Below are 20,724 nucleotides of genomic sequence, written 5' to 3'. Positions count from 1 at the left end.
GCCACTGGCTTCAAGCAAGCCGGGCTGAAGACGGCTGGAATGCCAGAAACCGGTCCTCGGAAGCTTGTTTCCGGTCCAGGGAAGACATGGCTTGGCAGTTCGGGCTGGACTGTTCCCATGAGGCACAGGGTCAGACTGATTTGCATATAGCCATGTCTGAACTGGGGTGACAGAGTGGGCTAAAGAACGGTGATGGATTAAACCCAGATCTTTTGATTGGGTGTGAGCGTTTGATTGATTCAGATGCTCCGTCCATCACCACCCCCTTTTGTACCGCTCCCTTGGCATATAAAGCATGGGGGCCCCAAACTTTACCCAAAATGAGCTTGCTTCTCAGCTTTATAGGGTGGCACTTTGGTTGGTTGGGCACCACGCCGACGAGGTAAGTCTCCCCCAATCAGATATGTTCACTTGGCCCATCTTAATAAGCAATTACTCCCAAGGGACCAACATCTACACCATTTGCAGATAACTCAAGAGTGTTTAAGGCGGGGTTCCCAAGGGCTATAACTGCTTAACTCTACTCTCTGCTTGTCCCACTGAGGGGGTTCAAAATGGATGGCTATGTTCTTACCAGCAGCACTCTGGTGGTTTGGGAGACACATGGGAATATTAAGAGAGTGCATACAAACATACAATAATATACGTAAAAATCGCAACAGACGTTTACCAAACTTATGGTTCTTGCTTTTTTTTAGAGCAGAAAGAGACCAAGTCAGAGTTTCTAATTCATAATTCCTCAAGATAATGGATCAGAAATGTGTGGCTGCCATTGTTGAACACAGCCCGCAAATCAGTTGGACCAAACCAGAGACAAAACCTCTTCATAGATGTGGATCATTCAAGACAACGAGAAAACTTTACAGATTCTTGCTTGATGAATGGATGGTAACGGATATCTGATGATTCTTCCACTTAAAACCCATTCGGTTTCGTTTTTTCCGCCTTCTTTGTATGGTATTAAACAAATTCAGCATATAGATCCCTCCTCAAATACTACTGGGTGTTCATGTCCCTATCGTCTAACTGGTAGGGAAACTGAAACCCTGATAGTAAGATGCTTGCATTGTGCAAAAAACACATTACATTGGCAACTCCTGACATTGTTGTTGAATCAGTGGACACATTATTAATGCAATACCTTTCTTCATATGGAATTCAAACACACAACCACCCTACTGATCGGCACGTGGGCATATGGATTGTATGCTGGGAATTGATTTATTTGAACGTTTAAAATAAACGATTAACATTCTTCATCCCTAAGCGGCCTACCAAACAATTTTCAAAAGCAAACATTTAACAACAAAAAAATGAACTAAGCTGAAAAATCATTAAGATAAATTATTTGCAAATAGTTTTTACCAGTTTCTTTACCAGCTCCCCTACTTGATCATTTACTCCTTCTAATACGTTGTTCTGAAACACAAAATGTCGAACAGTGAATGAGCTGAAAGTGTACTTTGAATGCTAACAAGTATATAAACATCGAAATATTTATAGTGTTAATATACACATTCACGTTGGTTTCGGTGCATGTGTTCCCAATCCTCTAATGTGGACACGCTAAGATAAAATAAGGCTGTGCATATGGTCACAAAATGTTAACATTAATCCACCATTTCTCTACACTACAACATGAGCTCCACAAGACAGGTAGATTAAAGTTGGTTCTGCCAATGGCTCACATAAACTTTTTTCTGCATCCTGCATAACTTTGTATGACATATATTCATGATTTTACAGACAGCTGATACAACCATACTGTTTTCCTGTTACCAGTTAACCTGGGTGGATGCTCCTTCCCTAGAGAGCGAGGAAGTGACAGAGAGAGAATGTGTGTCTTCGTGTGTGTGTGTCTGCGCGTGTGTGTGTGTGCGTGCCTTCGTCCGGCCTGCGTAAGCGGGTCCACAGACCCTGGTCGGCTCGTGCACCGGCCTGTCTCCCTTGAGAGGCAACTCGGTGACAATAGGTCACGAGAGCGAGACCTAAAAAGGAGCCCAGCCAAGAGCCACACCTGAAGAACAACAGATGCCATGGAGCTACTGATCATGCAGCTTGGAGCCCCAAGAGGGCCAGTACACCCACTGCCCACCACCCCCAGGTGACACTGCACACAATTACTGCAACAGAAAGCACACACATTCCATCAATGTGCAGGCAATAGTGGACCACCGGGGACTCTTCACCGATGTCGTCGCCAACTACCCAGGCAGTGTGCATGATTCCTACACCTTCCGACAGTCCATCATCAACCAGCACTTCCAAGATGGCACCTATGGGAATGCACTGCTCGTTGGTAAGCACCAAATGAACACACCACACACCTCAACTACACAATCATGAAACTCACAACTCTGGGGATGCACACGTTACAGACTCACATACAACCTGCCAAACAACATGCCCACCTACCAGACACGACAACACAACTTACTGTGGTAACCTGGGCTAGCCATGTACATAAGCCATTAATGGCATGGCACCTCAACCACACAAGAGCAGATTGTGGGAAGACGTGGGAATCAGGCATGTGTGAAGGAGGCAAGTGACCCATGAATGAGAATGTACACAATGCCAAGTGTGGCGTGGATGTGCTGGACAAACTGCAGTATGCAGACCACACACATATCCATGTCAACATACACTGCTGGTGTTTGGAGTGTAGTGGATAGTGAAGGCAACCATGTTACCTCAGCCAGTGGGGAAGATTATGGAAAAGTAGCTTGTTACGCCCCCCCCCACTTGTAAGTGTTAGCGGAGTGGGCTTGCCCGGCGTACGCCATGCTCGCATAGGGGTGTGGATAAAAAGCACATAGCTCTGGGCGTGGTTCTCTTCCGGAATGGCCAACGTGTCAGCCAGGGCGGTGCCTCTCATCCCGCAACGAGGCCAATGCCATGAGCGGTGTTGCCTGCACTCCTGTGCGCCTGCTGCACCCCAGGCCACTGGTCCCCAGACCCGTCTTGCCCGCCCCTGTGCACCCAGGCCTCACTGCTCTCCTGCCGGAACTGGTGTGTGTCAAAGAGGGCCCACCACGTGCCGGTGCAAGCTCTAAACCCAAGGCCCATGAACTTGGCAGCCTCCTCAGACCATCATGGCCTCCGTGACACAGGCCTCCAGCACTCCTTTCTCATTAACATACACCACCGCTGCCGCTGGCCTACACTGCAGTCTACTAGGTCACACATTTGGAAATGAATCTTGATTTCTTTATGGCAGAGTTCTTATGTCAATGGAACGTTTGATGTCACTGTTCTTCCTTCGATGTGGTGCCACCAACTCTGTGCATAGCATTCCAACGACACCTGTCTGTGGTCTCCTGCTGATTACTGCCTTTGGCCTACACTGCGTTCAAGTAGGTCACACATTTGGAACTCAGTCTTGATTTATTTATGGCAGAGTACATATCATTGTACTCAAGGAGAGGAGTAAGAGGATGACGTGGTTCAGTCTGGAGGAAAAAAAAGACCATTGTTACGGAGGTGATCGAACACTACCACAACTGCTCTGGTGCCACTAACTCTGTGCATCACAAGCCAACGACGCATGGCAGTGGGCACTTGCTGACTACTGCCTTCGACCTACACTGCGGTCAAGTAGGTCACATATTTGGAACTGAGCCTTGATTTATTTATGACAGAGTTTATATCATTGTACGGGCCTCATCGCAGACTGCATCCCCTTTCAGGTCTGGTGCCACTAGCTCTGTGCCCCGCAATTCATGGAGACTCTCTGGTTGAACTTTGGTGGCGTCTGAGTATATGGCATGGGGTTTGTCTTCATTATCATGTAGCTGATACTGACTTGGTGTTAAGAATGAGTCTGTAGCATTTATCTCCTCCATATTGCCTGTTTCTGCTTGGTTATGCCCTCTGCATCAGTACAACCTGAGTTGGAACTCTGACTAGGCCAGAGTCCACCTCAGAACACAGGGTTAACCCTACTACACCCTTATTCTGAGTACCACCACTTAGAACTAAACTAGGGGAAACAGTTGCCTTTGGGGCAATGGTGGCTGGAGTTGAGTCCTTGTACTTAATACAATCACTTGCCCAGTGGGTCTTCTATTTACAGATTTTACACCATGGTTTATTTTGGCCTTTACCCTTGTTGGATTGTGACTCCCCACCAGATGCAGATTTGTGGGGCCCTTGAGAAGACTTCTGGTCTTTATCCTTTTCCCCACCCTTATCAGCGCTTTTAGAATCTTGCTTCTTTGAGTCACCACCTTGGTTCTGAACCTTCTGCCTCACCATGGTTCTGACCCATTTGTCAGCCTTCTGGCCCAATTCTTGGGGAGAGGTCCGATCAGAGTCCACCAAGTACTGATGCAATAGCTGATTTTGACAATTATTAAGGATCTGCTCCTTCATAATTAAATTATACAATCCTTTAAAATCACACACTTTACTGCCAAGTAACCAGCCTTTAAGAGCCTTAGTAGCACAATCTGCAAAGTCAACCCAGCCTGAGGCTGTGCCTTTTGGGTGTCTCTGAACGTAATCCTGTATTGTTCAGTGGGTAAGTCAAACCCATCAATCAGAGCACTCTTCAAGACTTTGTAGTTATCACCATCCTCTTATCTAACATTGAGGAGCTTGTCTCTACCCTTGTCTGCAAAGGAGAGCCACAAGATTGCTGCCCACTGCTCCTGAGTTACCCTCTGTACTTTACAGACCCTCTCAAGTGCAGTTATCCATTTGTGGATGTCATGCCCACTCCGGTAGGGAGGGACAATCTTGTTCAGGACACTGTAGCTGCCACCATGGGGCTCTAGCTACAACCTTTGTGAAGCTCTCTGGAGCTCCAGGGATTCCCTGTCTGAGGCAAACTGCCCTCTCTTGATTCTAAGCTGAGCTTTCTCAAACTCAAGCAGTTTGTACTTTTTATCATAGGAAGTCTCTCTCTTGTGAGAAGTAGAAGAATTACTAGAATGATGAGTTTGCTGAGAAGGAGATCTTGATCTTCTTGGTAAACTGCTAACCCTTCCAGGTGGAGTAAAGAGAGGGCCCATGGGGCCTTCCCCCCTACCCATGGGAAGAATTGGATTTTCCAAATTAGAATCATCATGTTCATCCTGGTCAGCTTGAGAGTCTAGGTCTTGGATGTGTTCACCTCCTAACCTTTCCTCTTCTGCTTCTCCACCCAACCTGCCTGCCTCATCAAACCCTGGGGTCTTTCTGAGGTCATCTAAAAGCTATACCTCTATGAGGCGTTGTGCTTTAGGGTTTTTCCCTGTCTTAAGTTTCCTAGATGCACATGTGTTCCTCAATTCTGGGAACGGCAGATGGTCATACTTAGTCAGCATGGAGCCACTGGCTTCAGCTCTTTAAGATATACTAGTGTTATGTGGAGTAGGCACCTACCTAACCTAGTGGGCCTACTAAACTCTCTCTTGAGTTGGAGAAAGGGTGTACTAGACCCTTGATTTACCCAACTCTAAGTTCAATAGAACTTCTGGACTTATTTTATATGTACCTAAGTACCTAAAGTGGTTTTCAGTTAGTCACTCAATGAGATAATCTGGTAAAGCAATAGCAAGCTTGAATCCCACCGCTGCCACCAATGTGGGAAGTTGATCTGGTATATGCTGTCCACTAGTTATAGTGGGCACCTTGCACCAATCCAAAAAACTCCTATTGATGAATAGGTTTAAGACAACCTTTATTGAAAGCTATCCTAGTGGTAGCTATGGAGAGCAGCCTTCAGGCTAAGTTTTGAAGGAGTATAAAGCAGCTTGGTTTACCAGATACCTCTTGAATGACCAAATGAAAGGAGAACCACACAAGGTATATGTAAAATATATGTATTTATTACTAAACACTCTCTCTTTATGAGAGTAGAGAGCCAGATACACAATATCAACACATTTGAATGTAAGTAAATAGCACAATATACAATGGGCCCCAGGGGGAGACCAAACGATATATTAAGAAAGAGGTATAAGAACCACGACTGGACTAGACACAGTGCTTGGAGCCCGTAGGATCACTGGGACCCCAAGGAACCACCAAAGGTAGTGACACAGGAGACCCACGGGGGACACGTGCTGGGTGAGAACACAGCAGTGAGCACCGAACAATCTTATGGGAAAGTCGCTGTTGGAATTTTAAAGATTTTTAACACTTCGGAGAGGACTTGGAGCAAACCCTTTTAGACTTAGAAGGTTCTAAGACAAGCACCCATGTGAGCACAGAAGTACTTGTGTTACCTTACCCAGGGAAGCCAGGTGCATAGGTGAATCAGGAATCGTAGCTGTTTTGGTGAGTTGATGCAAAGTGCTGCTGCCATGGAAAAGAAAAGTGTCCGGTGTGATCCAAGCCAGGATAGACGATGTAAAGAACCTGATAGCAGAGGGGACAGTGTCTTGGTCACTTCAGGGTGACCAGGGGCATGATAGATCAATGCCCACCAATGTAAGGTGTTTCAGGTGTGATGAGGTGAAGCTTGACTCCGCTGCCATGGGGACCAGGAGACGTCAACAATGACCAGAGTCTGCAGGGGAGCTGTCCCACGAAGGATGTCGAGTGCAGGGGGGTCAGTGTCTTGCTTGGAGACCAATAAGCCTTGGCAACAGCAAACCACGTGGTGAGAGTAAAAAGGCTGGACCAGCAAGGTCAAGGTCCAGGTGACTCCCCAAGCAATGGAGAGTCAGGGCACATCTGGAGCAACCAGGTAAGCCTGTTCAAAGTTACAGTACCCTTCTTAGGGACCCACAAGTTGACGAACAAGGGATCACAAAGGGACCTCAAGAGGAATCACTAAATACCAGCCCACGGGTCACTCGTGGAGTGTAGGCCAGTAATATTCAGTGGAATCACTGCTTGGGGTCTGGACTACATGTAGCACAAAGCCAGCCTCAGGGATTGCTAAGAAGCATATGCTGCTTCAAATGTGACGAATGCCCACCGATGTCCGGTGCTGCAGGATAGATATCGATGAATTTGACTCTGCAGCTCTGGGGACCAGGTGATGCTGAGGATGACCAGGAGCTGGATATGAGCTGTCCCAAGAAGAATGTAGAGTGCTGAGGGGCCGGTGTCCGGCGGGAGTACCAACAAGCCTTGGCAAAAGCAACCCACACAGGAGGTCAAGAAATTGCAAGAAGAGGACCAGCCAGGTCAAGGAGAATCACCATAAGCAAGGAAGTCAGGGCAATCCCAGAGCAATCAGGGAAGTTCAAAGAAAACATAGTTGACCCTCCACAGGACCCACAGCTTAAAGTTACTGGAGTTTCAGGAGGACCTTGTGCTTCTTTACAAAACAACAGGCCACGGAGCACACATGCAATGTGCTCAAAACATTTTCCAGGCAAAGTTGCCAGAGGTTGGGGCGACTTGAAGCCCAATGCACTTGCTGCCGAATTGCCAACAAGCATTTGCACTTGCAAAAGTTGGTTGTACACAGGGGTTCAGGTTTTGCAGCCCCCACAAGGGATTCTGGTCTCAAAGTGGGTGAGAGGGCAGCTCAGCCTCGAGAGACATAGAACACACCTCCTGTGTTGTTGAACCCTTCTTAGTCCGTAGGAGCTCAGGATCAGCAGACCAGTCAGCAGTGTTGCAGTGCTTGCGAATGCAGGGGAGTGACTCCTTCACTCCAAGGGAGATTATCTTCAGATGTCTTGGATGCTCCACCATCCTACATGGATCCTGTATGGTGCACAGGCACAGACAAGGCAGCAGACTGGAGGGGAGACAATGTTAGGCTCAAACGAAGTGCAGCGATGTCTAGAGTGCCCAGACGGTAGAAGTGCAGTAGTTTCAGGTCTGAATATTGTCCACACCGGAGCCCTTAAGTACCCTAAGGAAAGGGTTGGGAATATTCAGAGGGGAATGTCAGGACAGGGCAGAGGTTACTCCCATGTCCTTTTTCCAGTTTCACACCAGAGCAGGAGCTAACAGCTAAAAGGACTGGTTTGAACTGAACTATGCACAGGGACCCAATATGTGCCCCTCATGCATATTTTAGGCACTGGCAAGTGCATCCACCCAGCCCTAATACTCTAAATCCTGTCTGGTAGGCGGTCACACCTCCCTGTGACAGGCTGCCTATTGTCCAGCCTTCCCCTGCTCGAGCTTGGCTCAGCAGCAGGAGGGCAGAAATGTGTCTCTGGTCAGCAGCAACCATTTTGTGCTGTACGGGACTAGAAGGCTGGTACCGGAAACACTGAGAGCCTACCGGACGATCCCTCCTGGTGGGTGGAATCATACCTCCCACACCAGTAACGGTGTGTGGGTATAATTCCAACATGTTTGACACCAAACACAATATAATTGATTGCAGCCGTTTTTTAGATGCTCATCGTGTGGTTACAACAAGCATTCCATAAGCAGAACACAAAGTTTACCCATCTCAGCTACGGCCAACTCTCACCCTGATCATAATCGTACATCATTTGCCCCCCTCAGTAATCTTAAAGAGCATCAACCCTCCTTCCTTTATCCAGTCTTATTGACTCGTAAATCTTAGATAGCAGGCAACAACTATGCATAATCAATGGTTTTGAAGAAACTGCAAAGCCTCCTCTGGTTGTTCAAAGAAATATTTCTTACCCTGCCAATCAATTCTTAAACGTGTCAAAGGGAGCAGAGAATAATCCCACCCTTTATATCTCAGTTTTCTTTTAACTTCTATGAACGATTTACTTTTTTTTGAGTAGCCTTGCCTTAATCTGGATGAAATGAAAGTTTGTTACCATAGTATTTTCTGCTGTTTGAGCGCAGCTGCCAAAATCAGAACAATATCTCAATATCGCAATATATGTGCAATCAACAAATGGGGAGGTGCACCAGGGTTAGGCCTACCACCAGGAGTTCTTTGAGCTCTGGCCACATGCAATATCCCTCCACACTTAGCTCTGGGATTACCTTAGGATGTCAGCTCTCAAAAAACAGTTCAATGCTGTTGTCTCTATTTTCTCTGGTAGTCCAAGAATACGCATTTTGCTTCTCTTTGATTGGTCTTCCAAGTCCACAGTCTTCATTTCCTGTTGTTGTATGCGTAATTCCTGATCTTTTAATTGACTCGCATGTGCACTCAGTAGCTCCTCCTCAGTATCAATCCTTGATCCAAAGTCCTTAACTCGCCCGCAGAGTTTATCCATATCTGGATGCTGTAAAGTCAATGTTACATTCACACCGTCTATCTTTTCAGTAATAGTATTGTTCCCTTCCAGGATCAAATTCTTAATGTCCAGATTAGACGGTGCGTCAGGTTCTCCTTCAATATCAGTATCATGTGTGGCCCCAGACTGTGCCATACTAGCAATGCTCTCCTTAATTGTATTGCAATTTTTAGAGATCGCGCCCGAAATCCCTTGAGTTTGGCTGGCACACAGGGTGGCGGCCTCCATCCCAAACATCAACAGCTCAGTTCAAAATTCAATCCAGTATAATCCGGTGTTCACAATCAATAAGGAAGATTATAATCTCCCCCGGCACAGTCTGTTATATATATTGAGCTCTCAATTAGGACATTTTCTTCACCCAGATAATTCCAGTTATAGGACAATATAGGGTCTGCCTTAAAGAACAGCCACTCTATCGCACTGCCATTAAAGCTGATTGTAGAACATATTATCAATCTGCACAATACTCTAATGTTAGTCTTATATGGCACACATGGGGTTAATTGCAGGCGACCCAACCGTTTCGCTAATCCCTGGTGGCTGGGGCTTCTTCTTCTTAAATACTCGCTTCAGCAATGTAATATTAATAGTGACAACTCTCGCAGGATATGCTGCTGATCAGTAAGCGGTGCTGCAACACGCCTACCGTTCTTCCCTCGTGTCTACTCTCAATAGGGCTAAGGCCCTCCTGGTCTTGCAATGCCACTCAAGGCTGCTGTGGTACTGATCTGATCCGTTCCAATTATAGGCTGACTCAGAGCTGGCCTCTGCCTTCGTATGTACCGTCTCCCGATCACACCTGCTGAAAGCTTAACAAGCACCAATCCTGTGAGTTGTCATCAGTTCCTGTGCCAGTTTAGGTGCGCGATGTCTGCATTTAAGGTCCCGGCTCAGTAGGCCTCATCGCCCTCTCCTGCCGCAGCTCACTAGTCCGTCTAGTGGTGGTCATGATTGGGCAGCCGCTCTGATATCAGGGTAAGCTAATAATGTCATGGGGGGTCCTACTGAATATGTTTTGCCAGAGCTCCAATCAGCCATGTCTTCTAAGTCCTCCTCGTTCAACACCTCAATATTAACATACTTGTTAAATACCACTTAAACATAGCTCTGCCTAGCCCGGGATCTTGGATTACGGTGAATGTGATGACCAAAGTGAACCCTTTGCAGCAAGGGCATTATTTTTCATAAGCATGAGTACAACAGCCCCTCCGTCACCCTGTCGAATCATCCAAAGGTAGATGCAGCTAACTATGCCCAATGGATCAAAACTGTAGTCTAACAGCTGGCCTCCCTCAAACTTATAAAAAGTCATAGAACCAAGCTTATGGCCCTTGGTGCTCTACGGATCTTAGGGTGCTTAAACAAAAATGCCAAAGATCTGGAGAAAAAAACTATGATTCAACTGAAAGAAGTAAATGGTAAATATGTATTCAGGATTACAAAAATGTAATGGTCATCAAGAAAACTCAGTATTTCACTGAAAACATAAACCAAGCAAAAAACTCATCAAGAGAAAGTCTTAAAACAGTAAAAACGCTTTCTAGCCTCTATGTGATAATTTTGCAAGACGTTTTAAGAATAAAGTTGAGGCAGTGTATGGAGATTGGACTGGAGTTCCAATATCAACTTTTGTGTTTCAGGAAATGAATCACAAGACCAACGTTTCCCCCTATCACTAAAGAAGGAGTGCTCAGGCATATGGCACACACCAAATCAGGCAAAAAGAGAGTTTTCCCTGACAAACCCAGAAAGGACTGGGAAATATTACGACAAAAAAGGGGGGTTCCTTTCTGTGGTTATTAGATGGAAGTGGGATATACTTTGTAAAGTAAGACACCTAGACTTTTCTGTCCTCAGTTGTATATATACTCAACATCACATAAATTATATCAAAAAAACTTAATCTTCATTAAAACCATATTTATTAAAAGAAACAAACTTAGTCAATTGGCATAGTATAGACAAAAGTTTTGTACATAAATTTTTTTTCACATATATCATAGTCATTCACAAGCACATTACAGTATAATCCAATACATTAACATGTAGAAAAAATATAATTAAAAGTAGCCAGTATTGTCGACGCGTTTCGGTGTTTTAGATCGATGGCACACCTTCCTCAGGACTACATTAAAATTCTTCAATCTAAAAAGTATATGGACAATTGATTAGTATACATTCTGTGAGGGATTTAAATTTCATTGCAGAAAAGTTTTTATGAATCTAAAGGTGTCTATATTACAAGTGACGAATTCCTTACATCTTTCGCAATTTTCAATTAGCGGTGCCAGTCTTAATCCTGGGGATAGAGTAACCTTATCCACTGTTATGGGTCTTTGTTATTTCCTTGAAAGACCTATATGCAAAGAATAATAATATTCGGTATACGTTCTATGTATATTTTGTATATAAACATCCGGCTTCTACTCAGCTGCTTACAGGACATAACAATATCATGCTTACTTTGTAATTATGATTGTGGCGTTGTAAATCGTTCTGCATATAAGTCAGGAGACTCAGATTATTGCCAGCTTGGTAGGTTTAGGGCGTCTTCCCTCTTCCCGGCTTTAGTTAGCGTAGTTGAAAAGGAATGCTTCTTTTTAAAATTGAAGACAGTTCTTTTATCTAAATGGACAATAAAAATATAGTGTACAAGCTTTAGAAATCACTATATTCTATTAGAGCAAAAGTCAGTCTGCATAGTATTCGAAATGAGGGAGAACCCAATATGTGGATTCTTTTTTTATTTTTTTAGAGCAAAACATAGCTCCTGATGGAGGCCTGGACAGAGGTTCGTAAAGGAAACAAACAAATTACTTATTTTAAAAAAGCCTACGCCTCTTAACATGGACTTAAGGTGGTCAACCGACCTGTCTAGGGCATTACCGGGTTGGTATTATTACTACGTAATAGACAGGCGTCTAGTCTTACCCTTGATATACAACCGCCACGTAGCCCCGTATGTCTTACCTCCGATATCGGAAGAGCGTGCGGCCTGCCTAGTCACCCGGTCTCCAGCGTCAGTTCGGGGACTAGCGCAGCGCGGTTCTTTTTATATGTTGGGAGAGTCGTGTATGATTGAATAATTCTCTCCACCTGAGCCGAGATTGCTCAAAATTGCGTGATTTACGGCCGCCATTTTAGTAGTTTTAACAGTCCCTTCGTTGATAGTTATGCATACAAACGAAGACGGACAAAACGCATATAGTGGCATTTCTTCACGATCGAAGGTGAAAAGCCACGTTTTAGTTTTGGATAGAAGGTCATTTTCATAAAATTAAAGAAAAGTAGGTTACATCCGGACACTATGTTGTGTTATTTCATATCGAGGATTATAATCGTTTCTCGACCTATATATTATGACGCCATTTTAGTAGTTTTTTACGTCTCTACATTACTTGGTCTATACGGACATTACACTTGGGGCTTATTCGTGTTAATGTGCAAAACCCTGCTATTAAGTCATTTCAAGATGCCTTCCATGAATTAGTATGAAAATAAGTCATATCTCTAATGGTTAGTTATAAATTTCAATACATAATGCTTTGCACATCTATATACATCTGTGTATACATAAGGAACGCTCATGTCGTGGAGCTCTGAGCATAAAAGGTTTTATGAATGTAATTACAGGTGGTGACAATTTCTATAGGCCAATTTATAATATGAAAAAGTTACTAAGAGGGTTATGTCACTGAAGTGTGCTCATGGCTATCACAACGGAGCGTCCTTTTACATTGTCATATAAACACAGAGGAATGTATCTCTTATGTATTGTCGTGCATTATTTCTAGGGTACTCCAGCGAACAAACTTAGGACTTAGCACTGGCCCTCTGGCATATATACGTATTCACATCTATATATAGTCTAATTGCAATATCCATCATTTCATACAGAAAAATACACATACTTGGATACATACATTTAATACATTTTATATCTCTCATAGTTTTAGTTCTTTTAACAATAGATGTGATGATTTTACGAATTTATAACAGACATTATTTCAGAACTTTCAGTGCACCCAGAGGAGTTTTCAATGGTAGTTAGATGTTATCTGACCAGTCTTTCCCACTCTTCTCTGCTGTTAAGACCATGAGTATATGTTCGGAATTTGGACATGAAGAATTGTTCCCTCTGTTTACGTTTTATGTCCAAATTTCCTCCTCTCATTGTGGTTTCTATTTTTTCTACTATGCACCATTTTAGTTCATCCTCTTTGTGTCTCTCTGTGATCCAGTGATCTACCAGTGACGCATTTTTCTTATGGTTTTTCAAGGCAGATCTATGCTCAGATAGGCGTAATCTAATCTCACGACCAGTCTCGCCTATATACCCCTTTTGGCACGGGCAAAATATTAGGTATATCACATTGGAAGTTCTACAATTGACATTCTCGTTCACCCAATGTGATATGCCACTCAGTTCAATTTTGTCTGATTGGACAATTGACTTACAATGAGTGCACGATCCACATGGTCGGTTACCCCTAATGGGCTTTCCTTGGTCAATGCTTAATTGTTTACTTTTTTTAGGTTCTCTATAGGTCTGTACCAAGCAGTTGCGAATGGTCCTATTTCTCCTGTAGGAGAAAATCGGTTTAGGCAGGGGAATTTTACCTTCTCTGTTTAAAATTGACCAATTCTTAGTAATAAGATTTTTTACCTTGCAACTTAAACCATTGTAATTTGAGACCATGACAATGTTGTTTTCAGGTTCTTTCTTTTTATTGCTAGTTTCAAAAAGAGATTCTCTGCTTTGATACTTGGCTCTTTTGTAGCTGTCTCTTATTAATCTCTTAGGGTAGCCTCGTTGAAGTAATTTGATTTTTAGATTTTCAGCATGCTTTTCAAAGGAGTTTTTGTCAGTACAATTCCTTCTTATTCTAATGAATTGACTGTAGGGGATACCATCCTTCTGATTTTTGGGATGGTAACTATCATGGTGGAGCAAGGTGTTACGATCTGAAGGTTTAACATACAGCTCAACACATAACTTTCCCTCATCTGCCTTGATCTTAATGTCCAAGAAGTCAACTGCCACTTGACTCTTGTTGGCTGTAAATTTGAGGTTAACATCCCCACAGTTGAGCCACTCCAAAAATTTAGCGAGATCTTCCTCACTCCCTTCCCATATGAAAAAAACATCGTCTATGAATTCAAATTCAAATTAAAAAAAAAAATAGCTTTATTCGGTATTTTGACAAAAAACCATAAAAGCAGACAGATACAAAGTACAAACATGGGCGGACTAATTAGCTTTTCTCATTAAAAAACTTCTCATAGAAATACACAGCATATAGACAGAACAGATAAAGTTCATTAAAATGCATAAAAAGTTCTAAAATTCATTAAAAAACTCATAAAATTCATACAACAATCTCCTGTGTTACGTATTATTTGAAGTGATGAGGCACAATGTAATACAATTTTACAATTTCCCTTATGGTCCTAATCATTGGACATGGTCCCTCTGCATTTTACAGTGCAGGTCAAGAATTTTATCGCTGTCACTATGGTAAGTTCATCTTGCATCATGTACAATCTGACCAGTGCAGATTTACAGGTTCTCAAACCCCATGTTTTTAACAATGGTAACAGGTATCTTTTTCTCCCCCACTGATAATACTTGCAGAAGAGAATACAGTGTAGATTTGACTGCTTAGATACATCGTCGCACGGACATTTTATCAAAGTCGCAGACCAATCATTCGGAGCAGGAAATGATATTAGCCTGTAAAACGACTCAGTCCTCATTCGTGTCAAAAGCATTCTATGATAACACGAATATGTTGGCGCCAGATATGCATGGAGGCCCGAACCATGGAGGATGTTGTGGTGGGCTACTATAGAAGACTTGTGCCCGTCTAAATACCATCTCCTTTCCTTCAATAAGTCGAGGCATGCCACTTTTAAGTCTTTTTTCGCTATTTGTAAGCATGATGTGGGGTTTAGATAAAGATCTGGTTTACCAATCGAGTACAAACACTTTTTCACGTAGGCTAACCATGGCTGCTTACTAGAAGCGGATTGATTTAAACAGTCTAGGATTACTTCCCTGTTGAAACCTGTATCATCACATGTCCAAATCTTAAACCATAGCATCACTGGCGCTATCTTTATCAAATCGGGGATGTGGACTCTGTCCAGTTCGTTGTGGCAAATGGTGGTAGATGTAGAACGAGGGACTGATAGGAGGTGCCTCAGGAAAGCATTTTCCACTGTTTGTATTTGTGAACAATCTGCCAGTCCCCAGATACCAGCCCCATATACAGCAGTAGACACACACTTAGCTGCGTAGATCTTAAGTAATATATCTACAGGTTTCCTGCCCAGTCTTTTAGCAAATTGTTTAAGGGCACCTATTGTGCGTGAAAAGGCCAGGTTCCGGGAGGTTATTGCTGTTGACCATGTGCCCCGGTTGTTAAATATAATACCTAGATATGAGAATGTTTTGGTCATAGCTATCTTTGTGTTGTTAACAAAGGTTTTACAATCTGGTATGTTTTTCCTCATTGTGCATGACATTGTGAATGTTTTACCCTCATTTATTTTTAAACCTCTCGAGCTCATAAAAGTTGAGAATCCCGTTAGCGCCTTCTGAAGGCCCAGCTGTGTGCGAGCCATGATCACCGCATCATCAGCATATAGAAGTAGTGGTACTGAGATGCCATTTATTTTAGGGTAATCCACTTCAAGATCATTTAAAAAGTCTGCTACCTCATTAATGTACAAATTAAAAAGGAATGGGGCGAGGATGCAGCCCTGTCAAACACCCTTTTCTATTGGGAATTTTCTAGTTCGCTCTCCATTTTTACCGTATCTGACGGTAGCACCTGCGTCTCTATAGAGTTCCTGTATAAAATATAGAATGTTTTTGTCTATCCCCAATTTGACCAACGTTTTCCATAGCACACTATGGTCTAAACAATCAAAAGCCGAGGTTAAATCGACGAATGTTAGGAAGAGATTCCCTTTTTTTCCTCCAATGTATTTGTTTGTTATTAAGGCCAGGTTTAAACCCTGCTCTACAGTGCCTACACCAGTTTTAAAACCATATTGTAATTTCGAAAGAATCCCTTTGCTTTTGGACCAGGTTTGTAGTTTAGTTAGCAACACTCTACCTGCAACTTGCATCAGGGTGTCTAGCAAGGAAATAGGGCGATAGCATTTTGGGTCCTGCCTGTCCCCTTTTTTAAATATTGGTATTACTATGGCTTCGTGCCATGTGTCAGGAAAACCTATTTTACTATACGCATTTATTACATTTGCTAGTAGGGGAGCCCAAAGATCTGCATTTTCTTTAAATAAGTCAATGGGAACTCCATCTGGGCCGGGGGCTTTTAAGTTAGCACTCTGGGTAATTGCTAGCTCAACCTCTAGTAGGGTGATAACTACATTTAAAGGGAAGCTACCTTGCACCAATGCATGATCCTCCTGCCTGTTATTACAATCATATTGTGAGGTCATTGCTGTTGAATCTTTTTTATATAGGGAGGTAAAATAATCGACCCACACATCTTCCGATATGGCTATCTCCATAGAGTCAGCCTTGCTGTCCGCGAAGAAAGGGGCGTTGATTTCTTTCCAAAAAGAAATATTGTCCCTTAAAGCACTTGCCTTTAAGAGGGCTTCCCATGCCTGGTTTTTCAGTTCGTCCTGTCTGTTTCGAATGGTCTGTTTATAGACTCGCCTGGCATCCTTAACCGAACTACTGTCTTTAGGGACTGTCTTTAATGCCTGTAGGAGGTCTTTATGGGCTTTGGTACAGGCGGAATTAAACCAGCCGTATACTCTCTTTTCTACCCCTGTCTTTTGTTTTTTGGTTAACTTGTCATTTATAGTGGCAATTATCCTGCCGTAAGCCTCTATAATTAACTGGGGATTAGTGTTAAATTCTAGGCAGGTCGAGAAATGTTTTAATTCTTTCTGGACTAAATCCTTCAAGAAGTTTGTAGAGTCAATTTTTGCCCATTTTATGGCGTATCCATTTTTCCTTGCCAGTGACACTGAGTGACCATGAAGAATACTAGGTGTGCTTGTTGTAAGGTTCCCGGACTTCCCGACCGAGATACTGGCACTAATCGGAAAATGGTCGCTTAATGCCAAGTCTTCCGTGTTAAACTCCTCCAAACAGCCCTGATTCCTATTTGACACTAGGATGTAATCGATTACAGTGCCTGACCCTCGACCAAAAAAGGTTATCTGAAAAGGTACAGATGGCTCACATAGTTCATTGGCAAACCCCAGATCCCAATCATGCATGAGTTGGTTTAACATATTACCCACAATAGAATGTTCAAAATGTGTGGTGGGTTCCCCTCTTAGGTTATAAATGCCACAATTTTTTGTTGCACTGTAAGGACAAAGATGACAGTTATAATCTCCTACTATGAGGGTACAATCTGCGTCCTGCCCACCTCTCTTAAGCATTGTAGTGAGCTCAGCTATTAAAGCTTTGGGATCTACTTTTAGCACATTGATATACATGTTAATCAGGAAAAGGGACCTCCCATTTGCTTTAACCATAAGACATTGTATTGATCTAGCTGCAGCTACTTTAGGTCCACTCGCCACTAGTGTGGTCAGTTTTGTGTTACAGAGATTGGAGACAAAAATACACAACCCCCCCGACCCTCTGCCTCGATTACCCTGTATCGATGGGATGTAAAAAGTACTAAATCCCTCAATGTGGGTCTCCTCCTGATCCCAGCACTCCTGTAGACAAATTATGTCTTGTTTTTCCATAAAAGTTACGAATGTGCCACTTGCTGAGTGGCTCCGTAATTGAATCAATGCCTGACACTATGGGCCGCATGGGTGAGTCCCTGATGTCCTTATGGACTTTAGGGAGCCCATACAGAGCAGGTATTTTAGGGTGGCTATTGAATAGATATTTGTACTCATCTTCACAGATGATGCAGTCTTCCTTAGCCAGGGTAACTATATTTTAAATCCCTCACAGAATGTATACTAATCAATTGTCCATATACTTTTTAGATTGAAGAATTTTAATGTAGTCCTGAGGAAGGTGTGCCATCGATCTAAAACACCGAAACGCGTCGACAATACTGGCTACTTTTAATTTCATTTTTTCTACATGTTAATGTATTGGATTATACTGTAATGTGCTTGTGAATGACTATGATATATGTGAAAAACAATTTATGTACAAAACTTTTGTCTATACTATGCCAATTGACTAAGTTTGTTTCTTTTAATAAATATGGTTTTAATGAAGATTAAGTTTTTTTGATATAATTTATGTGATGTTGAGTATATATACAACTGAGGACAGAAAAGTCTAGGTGTCTTACTTTACAAAGTATATTCCACTTCCATCTAATAACCACAGAAAGGAACCCCCCTTTTTTGTCGTAATATTTCCCAGTCCTTTCTGGGTTTGTCAGGGAAAACTCTCTTTTTGTCTAATCTACCTCGGCTCCTGTAGCCAGAGAGTTCACAAAGAAGTAATGGACACACTTCGAACCTTTGAGTTCTCAGAAGACCAATGTAAGAAACTTTTAGGTGGGTCTTCCAAAAGTATAAATACCGTCACCCTATCAAAAGGCGATGAGGACAAATGGAATAAATTGTGGAATCTAAAAAAGAAAATGATTCGTACCGAACTTCATGCAGAATTTATAATTCAATACTGCAAGAAGGGCGTGATCCCCAAGGGTCTACAAATTATCAACAAACCTGGGTTATTTGTCACAGATGAGAAATTTAAAGATAATTGGACTCTGATCACGAACCGGTGCAGTCGCGACTGGATGTTGCTTATTATTGATACAGCACAGGGACTCCTAAAATTCGAAAAAGAAGAGATAAATAAATTAGAGAAGGAACTTAATGAATCAACTGCACTTGATGAGGCTACAAAAACATTAGCTGAAATAAAAGAAGACATCACGGGTTACCAAGAATATATGATAAACAAAAAAACAAATAAACTAAGAAAGGATGTAGCCAATTTTAAATTGGAACTGGTATACCCTTATCTTCAAAAGGACTATGTTGATCAACCTATCCCAAATGAATACAATAATCGTCCTTTTAAGTATAATGAAAATAAATTCTATAAGAAAAATGTAACCTTCTCTGATACATCATATAACACAAGTGACTCTGAGGCTGAAAGAGCTCAAGATAATAGCAAGCGTAATGAATCCAGAGAAGATAGTGCCGACGAGTTCCATAACTATCAATTTCTTTTAGGCCAACCACAAAAGAGATGACCCGTGGCTTCAGGACCCGGGGGAGGGGCCGTCAGGGCTTCCGTCAGAAAGAGACAACAATAAGAAGACCTTACATGAGAACCCACAGTCAGAAGGACTGGGAGTAGAGAGCCACACCCGAAAAGCACCCATAATCAATCTTTCAGATAAAGAGCTAACTATAGGAGAAATTAGTATCCTTGAGAAAGGGTTAGGATTTGCCCCCAGTACAGGTATCTGCAGATACACAATAGAGAAGGACATTAGGGACTTTTTCCGTAAAATTAGGATAAAAAGATTTTTGGAAAACAAGGAACCCAGACCCAGAGAAAATAGGTCAGGATTAAAACTACCATCAACCTGGACTCCGGATATCTCCATGGTCAGTCAAGAAGTAGATACTTTTGAGAAAGTAATCACCATAGGACTTGAAAAATTATTGGCAGAAAAGGTATGGACATCTAATAATTTATCCAAAGCAGAAAGGGAGGCATTAAGTAACTTACAAACCTATGATGATATCACCATTAAACCTGGAGATAAGGGTGGTAGTATTGTAATCCTAAACACCAAAGATTATAACCAAAAAATGTATGCCCTACTTGAAAATAAGCCCCATTATAGAAAATCCAATATAGAGGAGTGGAATAAACTTAAAAAGAAGGTTCAAAATATAGTTACCCTGGCTAAGGAAGACTGCATCATCTGTGAAGATGAGTACAAATATCTATTCAATAGCCACCCTAAAATACCTGCTCTGTATGGGCTCCCTAAAGTCCATAAGGACATCAGGGACCCACCCATGCGGCCCATAGTGTCAGGCATTGATTCAATTACGGAGCCACTCAGCAAGTATGCTGATTGTTTCATTCGTCCCTTAGTTGAGATACTGCCATCCTACATAAGGGATACTAAAGATATGATTTCTAAGATTGAAGGTATCAGCTTCAATAATGAAACTCAGTGGTTGGTGTGCTTGGACATTGAGTCCTTGTACACTAACATACCCCAACAGGACACTATTGCAATGATGATAGACATCTTGAGTGATGCAGAAGGTTATCTCTCTGCACAGAACACCTTTATTGTAGAGTGCATAGAAACTGTTCTTCTGAATAATATCTTTTTGTTCAATAGTGATTTCTTTTGCCAAATAAAAGGCACTAGCATGGGGGCGACCTGTCTATATGTAGGGAATTTCGAAAAACACCACATATATCATGAATTGAGTCCGTTCTATGAGAACATCAAACATTGGTCTAGATTCATAGACGATGTTTTTTTCATATGGGAAGGGAGTGAGGAAGATCTCGCTACATTTTTGGAGTGGCTCAACTGTGGGGATGTTAACCTCAAATTTACAGCCAACAAGAGTA

The sequence above is a fragment of the Lissotriton vulgaris genome, chromosome 7 (genome assembly GCF_964263255.1).
Source record: "Lissotriton vulgaris chromosome 7, aLisVul1.2, whole genome shotgun sequence".
In the NCBI taxonomy this organism is placed as follows: Eukaryota; Metazoa; Chordata; class Amphibia; order Caudata; family Salamandridae; genus Lissotriton; species Lissotriton vulgaris.
The sequence above is the reverse complement of the archived record's forward strand: the minus strand, read 5'-3'. Positions refer to the sequence as shown.